The following is a 5703-nucleotide window of genomic DNA, read 5'->3' as shown; positions in this document are numbered from 1 at the left end:
TGTCTGAAATGGCTCTCTGAAATGATCATGGATATCAATAAGTATATGGATGTATCTATCTGCTTAATAAACTGTAAGATTATAACCAAGTTGGAGGCAATGTGACATTTAAAAAAAACAACATGAGGTTTAGCATTCCATAAACCAGAGTTACAATTCAGGAACTTTTCTTATCAGCTGTGTGTCCTCAGCAAGGATACATAACCTCTCTGAGCATTTTCCCTTGAATGTGAAATAGGAATAATAGCACTTTACTTATCTCACACGGCTGTAGTAAGTATTCAATGGGTCAAGCATGTAAACCATCTATTCATTGCCTGTCAAATTTGAAGCTACTCAGTAAAAACATATACAGGATCTCATGTCCAACAAAAGAAATCTATGGCTATCGGCTGCATTTACAATGATGAACAGTAGAGAGCAGAATTTACAAAGTTATTTGAAAGATGTCTCAAATCATCTTCCAAGAGGAAAGCCCAAATTCCAGAAATGACTTTAAGTGCTTTGGCTGAAAGATGCCTCTATCATTACTTTTAATTTCTTCACAGAAACTGGGGCTTTCCAGTTTTGCAAGAATTTCAAAGGAGGTATTGGGCAATGTTTAACTGACAACTTTAGTCACCATGACGTGTGTGCCCAGTCCCCAGATTATGGTAGGGCATTTTTGACGGAATTCTCTGACCACCTTCCTGCCCGCTGTAGATTTGATGACAAATAGAGGAAATAAAAGATGCCAAACTCTCTTGACATCATTTCAAATTGCATCATTGCATCAAGTTTGTGACAGGAAGCATGTGGAATACAGAAAGTCAACTTGCTGGACTGGAGATCAGATACATTTATTTAGTTAATGATTAGAATGATAGTGGGTGCAAATTCCATTCCATGACAAAGAATAAAGGGGCATTTAGTAAATATTTGTGGAAATCTGAAGAGGCTCTGAAGTGTAAACATGTGTTCCAGTTGACACCGCCATCCTCGGTTTCCATGGGAACCAGCTGCACCTGCTCTGTACAGCGTTATGTGATAGCACTGCTTGACATTTCCAGTAACTTAGAAATGAAAAAAAAATGGTACCTCTAGTCTCTTACAATTGGCCTCTCAGGTTACTAAAGATGGAAATTTTTTTCCCTCTGTGAATTTGAGGATTATTTCTTCTTTTATGAATGGCCTGACCATATCTTTGTCTTATTCTTCTCTTTGAGTCCTGATGATTTCCCCCCTTAACTTCTGCAACGGGTTCATTGTCAATCATTGATATTATCCTTGGAAAACATAAGCCATCCAGTTCTATCAGTCTGCAATTTTCCTAGCATATCACATAGCATATGGTTAGCACTCAAAATGTTTTCTGAATTTAAAAATATTTTATATTAAAAATACAGCCTTTAAGTATAAAGAAAATATGTACTCATGCAATTTTCCTAGCATATCACATAGCATATGGTTAGCAATAAAAATATTTTCTGAATTTAAAAGTATTTTATATTAAAAATAGCTTTTAAGTATAAAGAAAATATATACTCACTATTTTTTAAAATATTGAATATATAAACAAAGTAGAAAGATCACCAGCCAAAGGCAAACACTGTAGTTTTACTAGGCACTTTTTATTTTAATGGCTAACTACTATTCCATCAAGATATATTCTCATTTACCTGTTATCTAACTCTTTCTCAGTTTGTTTTTACTTTTGTTCTATGACAAATAGTGTTGAAATTGAAATTATATTTAAAATGCCTGACATAATAAGCACCCAATCACGCTGCTGAGTGCCAAGTGCCTCCATGAAAGTAATGAGGAGCAATGGGACCATGTCATTGTTCCACTTGGAAACAGACAAATCCTTGAATGTCAGACCTATCATGATCTAATTTAGGTTGACGTTCCCGAATGGGGCCACTTAGAACTGTCTCATCGACTCTGTCAACAGATACCAGACACAGAAATACCAAGTCAAAGGACAGAGGGTAAAGACCACACCTGCCCTACCCCCTTGCACACACAGCTGATGAACATTTAGACTAGAAATGCTGGGTAGACTGTTTATCTGCCTGATTTTGGAGGTTGATCTGATATGGTCATGTGATCACAGGTACCACCTGTTGGGGAGACAAGACTCATCTTTAATCCATGATTGCTGGACAAATGAAAAAATGGGGCATTGTTGAGGGAGGGAAGTGATTACCACCCGTATGCCTTGCCCATCTGGCTGAGTTAAAACACGTGTACACCCTGACATATGGTCTCTAGCTGGAGAGAAGGGGGAGGATTACAAGATACAAATGATAAATGGACACCACAGCTTTCCTTTGAGGGCAATACAGGAGGATATTATTTTTAAATTTTCTTAAAACATTCATGAAGAAAAGGGTCTTTTACCTTTAGTCCCAGTTCTGTTATTGGGACATGTTAAGGTTCTAGTCAAACATGCCACCTCTCCATTCTCTCAAACAGAAATGGTAAATATTTCTAACCATTTACTTTATTTAAATGTGTTTATAGTAACTGATGCTTGATGATGGTTGGGGGATTTACAGAAGAAATGTCATATATGTGAATGAGCCATTCTTATTGTGTTATTGTAATTTCTATGATATTGCTTATTTGGTATAAGGGCAATATCTAATGTCAACTGACATTTGCTAGGTTATTATATGTAAGGCATTTTAAATGCACTATACGTGTTAACTCATTGAGATCTTACAAACCCTTCAATATGGAAACTATTTACCATCCCTATTCCACAGAGGAAGAAACTGAGGCAAAGAGTGATTAAGGGACTTGTCCAAGGGCAGACAGCTAATAAATGTGGAGTGAGCCTACCTGACTATCTGATGTCAGAACCTGTGTTCTTTCCCATTTCGCTTTTCCGTAGATAACATGAAAAGAACATTAGATAAGGAGAATATCCCATGGACTTTTTTTCACTCAACAGTATCCAAAATAAAGAGCTTATCAGATACATTTTTATCTTGAGTGTCCATGACTCTAAGTATCTCTGTTTTCATCCTCCTCAGAGAAGAGTGAGGTAGGGGTAAGACCATTTGTTCTGGAGTTGGATGATCTGGGTCTAGACCCGGTCTCTATCCAATTAGCTTCACCTCCTTGACCTACATTATCCTCCTGTTCAAAATGGGAATGATGATCTACCTCTCCCAGAAAGACTGTAGGAATTAACAAGAGGATGTGTATGAGTAGTACTTTGCAAACCACGAAGTACTTTGCAAATGTTGGCAATTATTAGACTATAAGGACTCTACCCCATCCATTCGTGGGTTTCTTTCCCACAAAGTTTTCAGCCTCTGTGATGGAAAGGGTGACCTCTATAGAGGCACTAAAGATCCAGTACCCACTTATAACAAAGGAGAAGAGAGGATTGTTATTTAGCACTAATACGTAATTAGTAGTTGGAAATAAGATTAATTGTGCAGGCCTTTGTTCCACTAAATGGTACCTCTGTGGCTTTCCAAACTTATACGCGGCAGTGTAGTCAAAGGGGAACAATTGGCCCTTCTCTGGTTGAGCTGTGTTATATAATTGCCTGTTAAGTGATAGTAATTGAAAGAAAGCTGAGTTTGCAACGAAGCTAAAGGGCTGGGCCACTTTAGCAGTGCAACTGATTCTTATAGGCTGGGACCTAAAAGAGGAATTTAGTTCAGTTCAATTCAACTCGATTCAATAAAAAGAGGTTTGCAGGGCATTAAGCCACATGCAATGGATACAGAAATGCGCATGACACAGCATCTGCCTTCCTGGAACTCGCAGCTACAGGAAGGAGACAGACATAAACTCTTAAGTTACAGTGTGGAAAGAGTTAGGCCAGAGGAAATCCTAGAGGGGAGCAAAGACAAGGTTCTTCTTCATGGGCTGATACTCACTTCAGGAGCATGGGAGTGGGCGAGATTCATGAGATGACGAGGAGTAGGCTGTCTTTTTGCTGTGGTTTTTTAAAAGAGAGGTTGACTACCAGCAGGGATTCCGACATCAGCAGATGTCTATAGAGTTGTTTTTTTCTCAATATGTCCCCACATTTATTAAAAAATAATTTTTTTATTTCAGAGAGGAAGGGAGAGGGGGAGTGAGATAGAAACATCAATGATGAGAGAGAATCATTGACCAGCTGCCTCCTGCACGTCCCACACTAGGGATCAAGCCCACAACCCAGGCATATGTCCTGACTGGGAATGGAGCTGTGACTTCCTGGTTCATAGGTCGACACTCAACCACTAAGCTACGGTGGCCAGGCATCCCCACCTTTTTAATTATTATTTTTGTTCCTTCACTTGAGATGCTGGCCTGATTTTGACATTTATTTTTAACAGCTTCATAAATGGGAGTTTTATGAGTTTAGTTTTGCTGATGATTTCTTTGTTTGGAAAGTGGCAAAAAACAAGAAGGTTTTGTTGTTCAGGATTAGCTTCTGTCAAGAAAAGTTGTTGAAATGCTTTGAAATTAAAAAAAAAGAAAAAAAGGATTACTGGGTGTCCTGTCTGGTGCATCCTGTGGGTTCTCTTTCTCTCATGTATGAGAGCCAGTGGACAGAAAAGAGTACGAATGATTCTTATCATTAAAATGACCAGTGTAGGGGTGGGGGTGGGCAAAAAAAATAAATAAATAAAATGACCAGTGTCCTTACAAAAAGGGGGAATTTGGAGGCACCACTACACAGAGACCCCACCAGGTAACATGAAGGCAGAGACCTGGGTGATGGATGGTCAAATGTAAACCAAAAATTGCCAAACATTGCCAGCCAACACCAGCAGCAAGGAGAGAGGCAGGGAACAGGTTCCCCCACAGCCTCAGAAGAAAACTGCTGACACTTTGACCTTTCCCTTTCAGACTCTTCAACTGTGAGACAAAAATTTCTACTGTTTTAAGCCACTCAGCCCTAGGGACCATCCAATGCAAGTAAAGCCCATTTCTCAGCCGAACCCCATTGTCAGCTCACAAGCTCACAGTGAGATCCCAGTCAAGTCAGCAGCCCGAGCATCCAAGAGTTATCTCAACCTCAGGCAAGGGGATGTGCAAGCAGGGGGTTGCTGTGTGTGCCACCTAGATGAAGGTCCAAACACCAGGGATATATCACCTCCCTCTCATCAGATTCAGGCGACAGGAAAACTAGCCCCATCTCCCAGTTAGCACAGCTCATGGAACTCATCGTCCTCTGCTGTTAAGTTCAGTGGCATTTGTGACATGAAATGAAATGGCACAACTTTTTCCTCCTGGAATGACCCCAAATAAATTATACCATAAAAAGGAGTTGAGATTTCATTGTAAGGGTTTCAGGGAAGTAGTGGAGAGTTTGAGCAGCAGAGGCTCTGAGCTAGTAGATGTTTGTAAAGGGCTACTCTGGCTGCTGAGCAGAGAATGGAGGGGTAGCGGGGAAGTGGAAGTGGGGAGACCACGATGGAGGCTGTTACTGAGACTAAGAGAGAAAGGATGCTGGCAGCAAGAGGAATGTTAAGAAATAATCAGGCTCAGGATATTTGGAGGGAGAATGGGGAGAATGTCGGAGAATTGAATGTGGCAGGTACTAAAAAGAGAAAAATCAAGGATGTCTCCACTGTCACTTTTCTTTCCCTGATAAACTGGATGGGTAGCCAATTAACCAGGAAGGGAAAGGCTTGGGGAAGGCTTAGTTTTTGTGCCTACCGTGGAGGTACATGCTGGGAAGGGAAAGATTTGTGCTCTGGTCTCTCA

The sequence above is a fragment of the Myotis brandtii genome, unplaced genomic scaffold, assembly GCF_000412655.1.
Source record: "Myotis brandtii unplaced genomic scaffold, ASM41265v1 scaffold642, whole genome shotgun sequence".
NCBI lineage: Eukaryota > Metazoa > Chordata > Mammalia > Chiroptera > Vespertilionidae > Myotis > Myotis brandtii.
The sequence above is the reverse complement of the archived record's forward strand: the minus strand, read 5'-3'. Positions refer to the sequence as shown.